Source organism: Taeniopygia guttata, chromosome 1A (genome assembly GCF_048771995.1).
Source record: "Taeniopygia guttata chromosome 1A, bTaeGut7.mat, whole genome shotgun sequence".
NCBI lineage: Eukaryota > Metazoa > Chordata > Aves > Passeriformes > Estrildidae > Taeniopygia > Taeniopygia guttata.
This window is the reverse complement of record NC_133025.1, coordinates 14,473,936-14,490,284: the sequence shown is the minus strand read 5'-3', so window position 1 is coordinate 14,490,284 and position 16,349 is coordinate 14,473,936. Positions and strand designations below refer to the sequence as shown.

The 16,349-nt window shown below is 36.0% G+C and overlaps 1 protein-coding gene across 1 annotated transcript in view; it reads right to left on the bottom strand.

Annotated features, from left to right (window-relative positions):
* The window catches only part of SLC2A13 (solute carrier family 2 member 13), a 146,138-nt gene that overhangs the window by 60,137 nt on the left and 69,652 nt on the right, over positions 1 to 16,349 (bottom strand). The window lies entirely within an intron of this gene.

Below are 16,349 nucleotides of genomic sequence, written 5' to 3'. Positions count from 1 at the left end.
GACAGTGCCATACTACCATCAATGGCTTCCATTTGACTCAGATACACAGTGGTCTCTAAGTGTATAATCCTCATGACATCCAGCCTGAACCTCTTCAGAGCCTTCCTACCCTCCAGTAGATAATATCCCCACCCAACTTGATGTTTTCTGTGAATTTACTGAGGGTAAATTCAATCCCCTCATCCACAACAGCTATCAGTTATTAGATTAATAATACATATAAACAATAATTACTTACACACACAATATAATTAGGTATTTTTATCCTGAAAAGAATTATAAAACACCTTTTCTTAAAAACCTGGAAAACAGTATAAGTACCTAAGCAAAGGTGGATAACCTGTTCTGAGGGAAAACCACAGGGCCACGATGAAGCAGCAGCAGCAGATTCAGTGCTATGTGTTGTTCTACTTTTCTGAGGAAAGTAATTCAATTTTAGCATTACATTTTGCCCCCATTCTCCTGCTTTGGCTCCTCTCTCCTCATAACACCTCTAATTTCACATAGGTAAAGATCTCCCTTTCAGAGAGGCTTCTGTCTGAACGTTTCCTTCTACAAATGCAGGTTTTGCTGGTTTAGATACCTCTGTACAGCTCAAGCAAGATTATAGCAGACAGCAGTGCACTTCTGAACTTAGTGTCAACATGAGAAAGCTGCCTATTTAAAAACTTGCACAAAACCAAACATTCAGAAAATAGCTGATACTGTGAATTTTTGAGAAAGCTGATTGACATGACAAAACAGCCAAGCCATGTCATATTGCTGCAGTTAATCATTAATTAGTCTAATGAACACTGAAATCCCACCAGATAGGATGAAGTTGTGACTCAAAGCAGCAGATGTGATTCTGGTCTGAAACCTCTGGGGAGTATCTATGACAGTGACTGCAGCAGTCAGTCTGAAGAGCAGTGCCACAGAGGAAGAAATTTCTGCCATGGAGGAAGAGATTAGTCTTTGAATGGCAGTTAATTTGTTCCAGACAGAGAATTTTGCTGTCAGGAAAGGAAAATGTCTTTTATGAAACCAGAATAAATTCCCAAATGGGTTCTCTACGGAGAACATCTAGTTTAGAGAGGTGTCATAAATACTGGTTGCTTATAAGTTCTTCATAACTTTATTTAGAGAGAAGAAGCAATAAGCCAATGCACAGAATCTAAGACAAAAATACAAAAATAAAAATATTAGAAGGTGTATAGCAAAAATACTTCAATGCTCCTGTATATGATGCATGGAATCACTGCAAGATTACGTTGTTAGAAAAACCAAAAACTGATTTATTTGAAAAGATCAGCTTTGATACTGGAAGAGAAGATGAAAGACAGACCATGGAGCTGCCCAGGCCAGTGACAGTCATACAGCTCTAGCCACCCTGCATGACCCTGCACATACTCAGAGCACTAAGAGACTCCTCTGAGTCATCATCAAGAGCTGTACATATGCTGAACCACAATTTTTTTTCCAAGGTAACAGTCCAGATAAGTCTCTTGTCTGAGTTAGGAAAATTCATAAGTATGAAATTATATCTCTGTGTGCATACTATTGTAATAAACACACAACAGGAAGCTAAAATGTGTCACGGCCAGTAAATTGCAAGTCTGAATTAGAAAATGTGCTTAAAGTTTCTTGCAAGTGTATAGTGAAGGATTTTAAAGTCATTGTAAGAAGGACTGGAGGCAAGATAACATGTTCTTTGCAGAATCTACTGGTTTCATTTGTCCCTCAGCTGAGTAAGTCTCAGGAGTAACATTCCCTCAGAAAAACAACCAAAAAAATATTTTTTATAGAAAACAGAACAAGCACCGCTTTTAGAGCAACCTGCAAAGGAAAAAAAAATTCTACAATATAATCTTTTATCTTTACAAAACCATTTGCTTCAGCATATCCTAACAAAACATAGCAGAAATGAGGGCTCAAGTGTTGTCACAGATGACCAAGAGCTGCTTGTTCAGTTTTCAAAAGGCAAAAACCTGGACAGGGCTCTTAGATTTTGCTGAGAGGATGGGCAATTAAGCCAAGCTTCTAACTATGGAATTAATTTCTTTTTCCAGCAGTGGCTTTACAGGACATTTTAAAGCACTGTCCATCCCAGCTGATGAGCTTTTGTTCTTCTTCTTTCTCTACTTCCTTTTTTTAATTTCCTTCCCTAGCATTGCCTAGTCTTCCTCCAACACCAGCTGTCCACAGTAGCATATTACACTATTAAGGGAATAAAGATTTCCAAAATTGGACAGAAGTCCACAATCTCAAACTGCTTACCCATATTTATTGCCTGGTTAATGTACATTTCTGCACTGAATAGTTGGCAGAGATGGTGGCATCTCTTACACTGATGCAGGAAAAGCCACTGGAGCTGCTCAAGTGAGCACAGGGTAGGGCAGCAAAATCCTCTTCAGAGATGCTTAAAGAGGAGGTGACCATTCCAGAGTTTGCAGGAGAGAAGGGATTTGGCAATATGGGCATGTGTTTAAATTATTTTCTAGCTGGTTTAATTTAATATATATGAGAAATCAATATATAGTGAGATACAATATCTGTGAGGACTTTACCATTATCTTGTGGAGCCTGTGTTCCAGATCAGTTGTGATATACATATTGGTGGGGGGAAAGGGAGTTGGTTTGGTTTTGGTGTTGTTTTTTCTTTTACAATGATACATCCGTGTTTCTGCCTCTGTTCAGAATTACGGCAGGGCTTGAGTTAGTTTACCACAATGTGACAAGACTCATTAAAAAGCTGGGGTTTACAGTAACATAAAAGCATCTAAGATAGGACTATATGCCCTGAAAAACACATTGAGGTAACCCTCACTAATTTTGCTTACTCAAAACTCTAATAAGGCATATAAGATAGAGAGGACTACTGTAATAGATGTAATAAATTTGTAATATATTTAATAATATTCAAACTATAAATGTGTTAACACACATAATTTCTCTACTATTATATGAAATGCAAAAGAAAGAAAGATTACTCGGAATTTATACATTTTTCCCTTGAGAGCTATTCCATTTCACTAATTAGTCATTCTCTATTCCTACATGAACCAGAAAAAACTTAATTGTATCCTGTCTTTTATTTCCACTGTAAATTAGTGACATTACAGGCATGTCTCACAATCTGAAACAAAATTTGGTTCTCAAATATTAAGATGGTTGAAAAATCTAAAATTCCTGGAATGTGCCATCACTAACAAGCATAATTTACACTTATTCTGCTAAGCTTCCCTTTCTTCCCTCATTCCCGTGCAAATGGGACAGAGCTGCTGGCTTAGTGTACTGCTAGGATTTCTTTTAGTTTGTATCTCATCTTGACCAAATTCTTCTGTCATCTCTATTAAATAATGGTTACACAGTTTCAGTTCTCATATTTCATAAAGGGCTCATATGTAGAATGGAGGAGGTTTTAAAAGGTAACATTCACAACTTTGTTTAAAAAAAGCCAAATTGGTCCAAGTTTAAATGAGATCTTACCTGATTCCTTACATGGCAACATGTTCCTCACAGCATCAACAAGTCCCCCAGTACACTTTTTTCAGTACTTTCACCTGCTTCTCTGTCTCACCAACATGGAGGGACAATAGCTATTCCTTTAGTAACAGAAAATTTTAGCTTTTGTCAACTCCTGTTTTAAAGACCTAATTCAGTACTTTCATTTAAATCTATTATTTAAAGATCTGAAGTTGAAAACATTAAATTTTAGCAGCTCATTTTCTCTTTTCTTCTCTTTCCCCAGTCTATAAACATACACTATAAATTATATAACCAAGGAAGTAAGAAGAGGGAGTAGAGTAAGAAAGCCCAAAATGTCTGAACTGTATGGTTTTGTTGTGCTTTTGTTTCCTCCCCTGGCTTCTAACAGGGCTCTCCTTCTTTCTCCCAAAAAAACAAAAAAAAAAAAAAAAAAAAAAAAAACCAAACCAAACCAAAAAAAAAAAAAACCCCACAAAAAACAAACAAACAAACAAAAAACCACAAAAAAAAAACCCCAAAAAAACCAAAAAAAACAAAAACAAAATACAAAAAAAAAGCCTCTTCCATTCATAACTGACCAAAAGATTCAGGTTTACATGAGGAAGGGGCCTCCAGCAAGCAGAAGTTTTATTCAGCAGTCCAGTACATCCCTGTTCCAATTTCCTCTTGTGAAACATATGAAATGTTGCTGATAATAATCTGCTCTCACATTCTTTTTCTATTTTTAAGATGTCTGTAAAACATGTTTTGGGCAAGTGCAGTATATAAGTGACTATTAAAAAGAAATAAAATATCACAAAGAGATTTTATGCTTTGATTAATGTTTTAAAATCCTTCTCTGAATCATTCTCCCAGACTTGTTAGAACTCAGGAGAAAAAAATCCCCAAACATTTTCAGCAGTCAGTGAGACCCCTCTCACCTGCAGAGACTTAGACTCAACTTGCACCCCTCCACCTCTGACACCACCCGATTGCTGGAACTATCCAGGAGAGAACCAGCCCCTCCAAAAGATGAGAACCCAACTGTTGTTTAATTCCCCCTCCCTCCCTGGACTCTCCTCCTTGCTGGCCTTACAGACATTATTCTTTCTCCCCACACTGAGGAATTAAGAGTCTCATCAGTGATTTCTTATTTTCTTTCGATTTGGTGACTGTGCTCCGTATCACACCTTCTGTATGACCCATTTTCACCACAGCCATCTGTTTGTTTTGCAGACTGCTCCCAATAACAAGGTCTGGATTAACTTTTAGACACCACCATGTTTTATTCACGGTTCATTTCTGCATTATTTTCATTTATAGCAAATCTTTGCAGTGCACATAACCTTTCAACCTTTTTTTCTTTTAGATCTCCAATCTGTGGCACAAGGCATATTGACTAGCCTGTGGCAGCTTAACTCTTATTGACAGACTCTAAAAAATCCAATATACAGGACTGGTTCCTGTGCCCTTAAAGTAAAGGTGAACAAACAGATCTAAAGGGCATCATATCTCTTACTCTATGTTTGAATGGCATCAGTAATACATTTCACTGAGGTTGTTCATGTAGCTGTATCAGGCAGCACCTAACCAGGTGACCTTTTACTCTTTTGTGTCTTTTCAAGATTGATTACATTGTGAACTTCGAATTGTTTCACATTTCTCTATTCCCTGTCTTTCATCTAAGAAGAAGACACTTCCTTATTGCTACAAATACAGTCCAATATCTGAATAATATGTGCCCTCTAGGTTTTGCCAAGGGAGCAAACCAACATAAACCAAGCCCTCCCCTTACTATTCTATTGTGCTTTATAGAAAAAAAATAAATTGGTCATTGGCTGGTATCTGATTTCCTGACAGGTCTCAAAATAAATGCTAGAGACAACAACAATGTACAGTTCAACAGAATGATGCATATTAAACATTAACAGTTGCATTAAAAAGGAATTTTTACAAGATGTTTACATATGTTTACAGAAGAAAAACTATTGAGACTAAACTGTGCTCCAGAAGCTGTTTAGGCAAACAATACATTAAAACAAACAAGCCAGTAGTGCTATTTAGGAAACTTCCTTCAGCAATCATCCATGAATGATTTAAAAACAGCATCACTGCTCTAACTTCATTTGATTACTTGGCCTTACATATGAATAAACCCAATGAGATGCATTTATCTGACTTAACAGCTACCCTGTGTATGTACCACATGTAAGGCAAAGACATTTTCACACAATTTCTCCTGCATGCCCTGCAGTGAAATTAACACTGGATTTGTGATCTGAAAGTTATTACTAAGGCAACAGACTGAAACCAAACAGTGTTATGAATTCACTACAGGCAAAAGGGAGAGTAGAAATCAAAAGCAGAAAAATGTGGAAAATTTTCTATTAAATACACAAATCCTTCAATAACATTGAAAGAAATGTTAGAAAATATGGATTCAAATATATTTCTGCTTTAAAGAAATACTTTGTTTTTCAGTTAAATCCAAAGTGACAGTCTTTATTTAAATATGCTTTCGCAGCCTGAAGAGTTATAGGAACAGATATTATCACTTACCAATAAGAAAACCACAGTAAGGTAAAACAAAGCGTACAATCAACAGGACTTTGAGTTGATTTTCAATGTTTTAAAATAAATGTCCAACCTTTTGACTGCTTTTAAACAGATTTCATAAATTAAAACCTGGGGGTAAAATTGTGCACTTCTGCATATAGTCCCTTCTCATCAGGCACCATTAAAAACAAAACACATGCCAGATGAGACGATAGATAGCAGGGTTTGTTTTAAAGTAATTTGGTATGTTAACTCCTATACAGTTCTTTGAATAAGTATTTTTGAACATGTTATAAAAATAAAATTTGATTTCCAAATAAAGATAATACAAGCCTTGGTATTAGTAACAGTCAACACAAAATTTACAAGGAATTTACTTCTGTAAAAGCATTACACTGAAAAATACCAATTTATTAAAGGCATTTAACTTAGGGTTTTGTTGAAGACTTTTAATTTTTTTTTAATTGAAGTATCAGTTAATACTCAGATCCTTTTTAGTACACCTGCAGCATTTTAAAAATTATTACCAAACCATCAGTAGATGGATCCAGGCTGTGGCAAATAATTTGCAGCTGTCACATGATGAGGTTTACTTTTACTTACTTTACTTTCATGCTATTGCATTATTTAGTACATATTCTTCTAACCAGTAACCCAGGATAGAACTCATAAAATACAGTAAATAAGGAAAATATATCATGTGGTCATTCTTCAACTCATGTATTTAAAGGTCCAGATTTGGGGGTAAAAAACCCAAAAAACACAAAATTCTCCCAATTAAGCAGATGTTCAGCACCAAAAAAAGGAAAAACAGTAAAGATTTATGAAATGAAAAAAAAAATTCCAGTGCTTCAAAAATAGGAATGAGAGCCTATGGTTAAAAGCCCATTACAATACCTCACATCAGCACCCTGAACCTGCCTCCTGTGCAATTTCAGAAGGTTTATCACTGTTTATTTTTTAGCCTGGCAAAATTTACAATACAAATAAATCCACCTGTATATAATTTGATATTTTTGGTGGTCTAGGATTTTTTAAGTTTAGGTTTTAGGTGGGGGATGTGTTTGGTTTTCTACTTTTTTAACAATAAATGGATAGATTATGAGAATTATCAGAAGACGTGGGGTATAAAAGTTTAATTTAAAGGAAATAAGCCTTTACTTATAAATTTATATTAATCTGTTATTGTTTGTCTACTGATCTCAACACCAAACCCCTAAGTATGTTATTGCCAATACTTTCTCTATTGTTGTAACAGTTTAAGCAATTAGAAACTACAATTGTTTCCTACTTCCCTTGAGACACTCAATACAGTACCTCTAAGCATTGAACTATGTTCCACTAATCACTCTACATTTTACATCATTTCGTCCCATTAGTCCCATTACATAGCATCTTTAAATACGTCCTTGATCTTCCAATACACCTTCAAAACATTTATATCTGCATTACCTATCCTTTGATCTCCAACAGTTAGAATGAGGAGGTACCTGTAAAAACCATCCTCCAAAAACTCTGGTTAGTTTGATCAACAAGGCAAGCAGCTTAAGCAGGGTATGTATTTCATAGCTTTAATCTAGTTAACAACTCCATTGCAATTCACTGCTTTGTGTTGCATCTTTCTTTTTTTCCTTTTAAGTGGCATAAAACTGTGATTTTCCTTTTCTATTTCAAAAGGAATAAGAACACAACATGCACAGAGAAATGGCATTTGAAGTGAGAAGCTTCAGCCTAAGAGGGAATCTTGAAGATTGATGTATGGCATTGGCCAAATAAACAAAATTTCAACTTTTAACTTCTTTGTTTTAAGGCAAATTACAAATCTGTACTTTTAAAATGACTCAGATTAACTTTTAAACTACCAGGGCAGCACAACAGGAGAAAATGCCTTTAGTTTCATTTTTTTAAATTTTAGTGGAAATTTGGCATAGTGTGGATTTATTGCTAGCAATGTTGACACACAGGTGACTTGTTTTTAATGCAAGTTCAGTTTCTTATTTGCACCCTAACTACCCTCTTACAATTATTTCAACTGATAAAATACAGCCTTTGGAGCTAAATCATTAAAACCCTAAGCTTTCCAGGGTTTTGCAGGCCACCCGATAAACACGCAAAGAATATTTAACAAAAACACTTCAATTTTTAAACAAAAATTCTAAATCATAGGAGCTATCTTTAAAACACAGTAAATGATACAGAAACTTTAGCAATATAACTCCCTTAAAAAATGTTCAAGTTTACTGAGCTGCCTTCTGCAGCCCACATCCCTCCAGATCACTCAGTTGTGCAGTTTGCTGGTAAGCACAGAAGCAGAAGGAAGGCGAAGGCCCAACTACAGCTCATTGCTCTTGCACAGCTGCAGAGCCACCTTGGGTGCCCAGCAGTACGACCCAGCTGTTTTCTCTTCCCATCCCTCTCTGTAATTCTGAATACCAAGTCATTACTACCTGCAATGGATAAAGCTATTGGCACCCTGTCATGACCAGATTTGTGTTTCAGCCACTGCCTAGCAGATTTACTCAGGCTTTACTCCCCTTATTGGAGGTATTCCCTCCCCACATCAGCATTTACTAATGACTGAGAAGAAGGAAGAACATCAGAGCAAGGTCCAGAAAAACTGTGTTTGGGCTCCTCCCCGGCCTTTACTGATGGAGAGGTGAAGGCAAACAAAGAGGGGATGCAGAGGATTGGCTCTGCCAAGTCACAGCTGCTGTAAATACTGCCCAGGCTTCCTGCTGAGAGCATGTGATGAAAGGGAATTTTACATTTCTTGTTACCCACACAACCAGCATCTCAACTGCTGGCAAGAATTGCTTCTGCCCAGCCTAAGGCTCTGTACCTCCAGCCACTTTCACCTCCAAATCTGAGTTCGTCCTTGGCCACAGTTCCAAAGTCGCTGCTTCTCTCTATAGGTTGTGTGACAATTTTTCAAACTTAATGGACAGATTTTCACAAACGAACTAATTGTTCAGTTCAGACCTACCATTTTACTGGGAGAAAAATAATTAAAATTTAGTAATCATGATAATAAAAATCATCATCACCTATATTACAGGGCTTGGAAAAAATACTGTATAAGCCTGTTTGTATACAATAAACTTGTGTTCAGTATGTACAACTTGGTAACCGCCAGATATTTGAAGTTGGGTTTTTTTAATATATTTTATACTTTTATTTTAAAGAAACAAGCTCAGCTGTGATAACAGTACATTGTCTATGGAAAAGTGGCTGCTGAAAAGAAAAACTTTCAAAAAGCCTGAGTCAGAGATTCATTTTCCTTTTCAAGTATTATTAAACTGATATAGGCAGTTTCCATAAACTCCCATTTAGAATGTTTTACAGTGAGTAATATGAAATTATTTTGCTTCTTAACTACAATTTGTTCTTCTCAAGAGTTGTTACAAGTTAATCATACTATTTCTGTATAGCACATACAACAGAGACAGCTGGTGTAATGGGAGATTCACCTCACCTAGCATGTTTGACTAGACTAGACTACTGTTTAGCTGTTCTTCCAAAAATATCTGCAGCCTATATAAAAAGCATCTATATGCCATTGAAGTATTTTACATGATGAGTTTGCACATCTTGCAATATGAAGGAAGTAAAATGAAGAGTCATTCCTAAAAAAAAAAAAAAAAAAATTGGAAGAATTTATGAAAATCTAATAAAAAATCTCTAATGGATTATTATCTGAAAAGCAAGTGGATGTGCAACATAGAGTTTATTTTTGTTTTATTAAACAGATCCTAAAGTCTAAGATGAAAATGCAAAATTTAAAAGAAAGATATAAACTGGACAGTTTATCCTCAACAAAATACTGAAGGATGAAAACCTAACCAGGCATCAGCCTTAATGTCATAAAGTCATCAGAGAAAATTAGACTCGTCAATTACCAAATCTTTTAAATTATCCTGACAATTCTACAAAGTTAGAATAATGCAATAGTCCCTCCTTTAGTCAAACTTAAAGCCCAGTTGGGTCTGAGACAACTCAAGAAAAACTGAGACAACAAGTTACTGGCCATCCAAAAATAAATGCCACATGGCAGTCTGCTTGGGAGTTACTGTGCCCAATTTGAATTTAAGTCAAGAGTACAATAAAAGAGGCTCTCCTTCAGTAACTGCTGTGCAACTTGGATGACATTTAGCATTGTGCCAGACTGGGGTTTTGTTTTGTCTGTTGGGGTTTTTTTTAAATACAGTATTCTGCTTTCTGGATTTTGTTTAAAATGCACAGTCAGAGAACACAACAGAAACCTTCACAACATTAAGTCAATGCCTGAATACAAATAATAAGAAAAATGTGAATCACCATTACTTTTTGCCAGTAGAACTTCTGTTTACAGATCTCAGCAACTCCTTTCCAATATTCAAAACAACCAATGCTCTAGGAAAACCTCATTTCAACGACCAGCTTATCATTATAAATCTGTCATAACCGATAAATACATTTAGTAATTAATTATAAATCTCTATATTGCTGCTGATGATGAAAGAGTGGAGAAGGCTGCTGCTACTTGTGCAGTAATTCACAAAATAAGGTATTTTTCAATGATCTTTAAGAAATGAAAAGTTTATCTGCAGTAAGATATGTCAGATATTTTCCTAAGTTCCCTCTTCAGTATTTCATTTTGAAGAAGTTAAAAAACTGGAATTTAAAGACGTGTTTCTGGGTCTTGACCTTCACCACCCCTCTGGGGATTCAGCTGCACACTCATGTCAAGCAGAAGCACTGGGTGGGTTCTGAGGCTACAGTGAGGTGTTATCAGGTGTCAGCTCTGAAACTGCTGCACAACAGACCTTGCAATTAAATGGGAAAAGAGCTTTCCACTAAACTCCTCTCTGGTCTCTATTCAACTCCAGAAGTATCCTGACTTCTTTCCCAGTCTCACTCCTATTTTCTTTCATTCTCTCATTCACATTCAGTACAATATTTTTTCACTTTTCATATTAATTGTTCGAATATTCTTATCTTCAAACCCTAAATTTCCACTTGTTACATAACCTCCTCTTGTCTTCTTTTGTCTTTTTCTTCTATTATCCAGCTTCTTTTTCCCCTCTCATTATTTTGAGCTTTCTTCCTTCTCCATATAGTATTTTATTCCCCTCCCTATTTCTTGCCAGCTGAAAAAAGATTATTCTTTTTATCATCATTTTTTTCCGGTTCTTTTGTTTGCTTGCATAAATTAAAAAAGGCAACACTGGCAGAGCTCAAAGGCATCTGAGGATCAAATCCAAGCAGCAATACATTTTATATGTGTATTCACTTAACTTTTAAGAGATGCAAAGATATCTCAGAATTTTTAAAAAAAACCCATTTTATTAAATAGGAATAACAGATCATATAAACCTTCAAAATAGCTTAGCAAAAATGCTGAAGGCCATGTACTTTCCCTGTTGACACATTATACCACTTTCCTGTTGCAGAAAGTTTTTCTAACACAATGTGAAAAGATAATGGCAAATTACAAAATTAGCACCACATCAAACTTAGTGTTTCAACTGCAGAACAAAGTACTTTCTCTGGCTTTCATCAAGTCCACTTAAAGTATTGCAAGAGTAAGTATAATCAAGATGATACAGCTGTCTCTTCAATATTAGCTGAGATTTATAGTCTTGAGGGCATGGGCAGACTTTGGGAACAGTCAACAAACCTCTCAAAGAGCAGCAAAATCTCCAGCGCAGGTCACACCACCTGCGAGCAATTTTGTCAAGACAATACTGAATTCCCTCCAATTATGGCTAAATTACTGCCTAGCATTCAAGATAACTTGGGATTTTTTCCAAAATCTTTCTTCCCCATGGTTTGGAAGTATTTTAACTGCCACAAAGCTTCACATTACCAGAAATGTTTTCAGAAGTCTTGCTTTTGCAGGAACATGAGCACAGAGATAAAACATCCATTGATGGTTTTCACTACACAATGTGAAACAGTTCAAATCCTTCAAGTCCCCTCTTCCTTCCACACACGCCCCCCCCCCCCCCAAAAAAAAAATGGAACTTCCTCCATTTTTTATCTTTTTTTTTTTTTTTTAATAAGAAACTGATCGGAAAAATTACTTTCAAATTTTACCTCAAAATGATCCTCTTCCCCTAGGTTTTAACTATGGGCAACTTTGGGCTTAAAAATATCTTAACATCACTGATTTAACCAAGTTCTGGGATATATTACCATTAATATATTAAATTTGTAGTAACTACTCCCCTGGAACATTCCCTGTGAAAGAATATAACTTCCTTCACAAGGCCTTTCTCAGTCTCAGGCCAACCAGACTTGGGCTCCAGGCTTGAAACAATGACCTTCTGTTTTTGACATGAGAAAACACTAGAACGATAAGAAATTGAGAAGTTAAACTATTTCAGACCAGCTCACACAGGTCTGAGAGATGAGAGATGCTTGTCTAAAATTGTATGACTTTAACAGATCAGTTAAGCTGCAAAAGCCAGGACAAAAAGGAAACATTTGTTCTGCGTCAGGCACTGCATCAGATATCAGTGAAACTCTTGTTCTTAGGGGGAAAAAATGGAATCAAAGCAATAGGTCACCAAGTTTTATTCTTTTGCTGACTAAATTTATCATGCTAGAATTTTTTCCTGTGACAGACACAACCTCCTTAGCCTATTTTTACATTTTGCTTCTCTTTTAGATCTACCTCCTCAATGCAGAGGTTGCTCCACATACTGTTCTCACCAATTCAGTAACATCCTGTTCCTGATGAGTTTCTGGTTCCTCACGGCTAGATAAACACACATGTTATACACACACATGCGTATAACAAATGTGATTCAAATATGATATGAAACTATTTCTGCACAAAAACCAGATCAGTTTATTGCAGAATTAAAAAGGCTGAGCATAGCCTTCAACACTTCTTACAGAAATTCTTCTGGTTTTCCTCTCCCTATCCTGAAGAGAATTCCAACTACACATGGACTTCATTGCTCTCACTGGCTTCAATACTGATATCCAGTTTTTAACCAGAAAATTTATACCAGAATACTAAATTATTAAGCATGGAAGCTCTAGACTTTTATTATCACCATATGTTTCTTGCAGGTAATTTTAGCTTTTTAGCATCTCTTCTTCTACTGGGTACACTCAGTGACTATTTTTAGACCTCTGCAAAATTCCTGTAACACCCATAATTTTTGATTCAAGCTTTTTTTTACTAAAATTGATGAGTTACTCAGTAAAGCATATACAAATTGGGCAAGTATTAAATCATTCTACAATTGTGTTATTTTTTATGTTTTCATGTCCTTTTGTGATTTGATTATGGGGTTTAAATGAGCTTTTCAGACACACACAAATTCACTCTGATAGCCTCACTTTTCTTACAGTAAAATACAAGATTAAACAAATAGCAGAAAGAGCAGAACTTTCAAGTCAGAAGATCAGAACAAGTCAGGGCCTATCTTGGGTGCTGCCCTGTTAAGTGGTCAGAGAGCAACCAGAGGCAATTCTCTGCCATGGAAAGCCAGGCAACTGCAAGTTGGGGTCATCAGCCTCTTCTATGGCCTAAAAAGGGCCAACAAACAAGGATTTACAGTAGCACCAAAGGTACATTGAACATCTGCTGTCAAAATACTTTCCATGTCTGTTTTTGAGAAACCACTGAAGGAAAGTCCACACAATACTAGACCCTCCAACCATAACCAATGCCTGCTTTCATGCTGCGAGACAACAGCAATCCCAGAAGGACACAACTAAACATTATGAAGAGAAAACTAGTGCTTAGAGAGTTAATACAATCTGACAGTTCCTTAAGGTACCACCTAATTACAGCATTAAAAGGCATTTACTGATTTCTATGTAAGCAAGCCACCAACAGACAGCTGCTTACTTGTATTTGAAAAATGTCCTTTTGCAGGAGAATGTTTGTCTTGCATACCTGATAACTAAAAATTTTGTTATACTGGAATATTAAAAGAAACTGAATACAGCAAATGGCTGACAATCCAGTCCTTTAACAACAGTGCCTTCATGTGTTTATTACAGGCATTTTAGTATTTTAAAGCTAAGATTCAACCACATTTTATAGTTGTAATTCTGTCCTCCTACACATCCACGAGCAAATTAGGTCAATTCCAACCTATTTGTAAAACCTCCTATATAGAAAGCAGTTTGAGATTTCAAACCATAGTAAGTATAAAATAAACAAAGTCAACCTACCAGTGTCATAAGCCTTGTGAACTGTCGATTTTTTGTTGTAGCCTAATAGAGCATCTCAAAGTATTAAGATCCAAATTGTGAGAATGACTGTCCTTGGCCAGAGATTGCATGCACACCACATTTTGTAACATTTTAATAACGCTTATTATGTAAGTTTCCCTAATTAACTTCTAAATGTATTTCTACATTTGGCATCTGTAATATCCTGTGGCAATGAATTCCAATATGTAATTATGTGTTGCATGAAAAAATGCTTAATTTAAACCTACTGCTGGGTAAGAGCTAGGAGTAACCAAAAATGTGTTAGAAGAAATGATGAGTAATCATGCTCTCCCCATCCTCTCCATAACATTGGTAGCTTTATATACCTCTTGTATTTCTTCTGACCTCATTTCTTTTCCAAGCTGCAGAGTTCTCATCATCCTGTTCAAACATAGGTATCTCTTTCCCCACACATAACCTGGTTTGCTCTTATTAAAAGAAAGGACATCTGCAACTGTTTGTACTTCTCCAGCTGGACCATGGATGTCATCATGATGTTTGTATAGAAAGATAATGCAACTGTAAGCCCTCTTTTTTGAGTAGTAACAACTTAGACTGCCATGCATGTTAGTTAGCTCCCTCCTGCAGGCATTATTGAATAACATTGTATAGTTAATGCACTTGCCATTCCACTAAGTTGTTATCTTGCATTATCTTCTCAGAACTGTTCACGTTCACAGATTTGGGAGATCTTTATATTGTCAATGCTGTATGAATATAAGCTGCTATTTTGTTGTTTAGCTGCTTTCACAGATTTATTAAAGGAGCAAAGATCTTCATATAGATCATTGTAGGAGTCTATTCTTGGTTTGTGTAACTGATCTTCTACTCTCATCCTTTTTTCTCCTACCTTAAATAGTTATTTACCTGACAGGACTTCTCACCTACTTTTATAACTACATGATTTCTTCAAGTAAGTTCTTTGGCTGAAGCTGTCATGGTTGCTTAAAATGGTTAATTCACGTGGGATTTACAGTTCTAACACAACCATGGACTCACATCCAAGCAAGCTGTAATCTGTCTACAACTATCATGCTGGCTCTCTTTGTTTTATATTGGACGTGTACAGTTCATTTTTCATATTTATTAACACACGGCTTATTTGATTCTATGAAGTTTTAATTAATTTTTACAAAAACAGAAATAAAACTTTCTGGGCTGTAGCTTCATGTAAATTATACTACATTTCCAAATTCAGTGATTATGGATGCAAATTACTCAAGACCTGTTGAGTGTACCCTGATTAATTTGTAATTTTTTAATCAGCTTGCTATAGACGTTTTCCCCTAATACTTGAGTGTCAAGCAGACCACCTGAGACATCTTAAGTAGGCTCTAGTGAAAAAAGCTTCATATACCCTCTATAATTAACACAAATGCAAAAAGGGTCTTTGTGAGATTTGGTGCTAAATACTTATCTTCTGCTAGTGTACTGCTGATGTCTTGATCCTTCCTGGGCCTGGAGACTGTTAAGTTTCTTGCTTCTGATGTGTCTGAAAAATTTATCAAAGCTCTTTCTGTGCCTTTCTTCTGGCTTTCACACATAACTTAGCAGTTTTGTGTCCCAGTGTTTCCCACATTGGCCTACAATTCCTACTTGATGAAGTCTTTCTTTACCTCTTAGAGATTTCCTTCCTTTGCAGTTTAATAATACTCAGTCTGGGGCATTTTTTCTTCCAGTATGGCAGATGGCAGTGTTTACTCTAACATTTAATATGGTAGCTCTTGATATCACTAAAAGCTTATCCTTTAGGCTGTTTCTTTTAACAATTTCCTAACATGTACATTCCCTTAGGCATAATTTTCTCTGTAAAATGTTATGGCAACATATTTTACACTTGCTCTTAAAACAATATGGGAACCATATTCATTATGATTAGTCCTGTAGGGCGGCCCAACAATAATTTCATGTTAAACAAGGTCTTGCACATTGCACATTTGTCAAGAGCTACTCCTGTTATGTGCTGACAGCTTGTCAGAAAATACAATACATCATTCTTCACTTCCACATTTACTGAGTCCTCATACACATAACAAAACCATGTAAAAACAGGAAATGTTTCTTCCCTCAGCATCCTTTAGCACGTCACAGTAATGTTCCACCTCATTAACATGGTTAATCTAACCCTC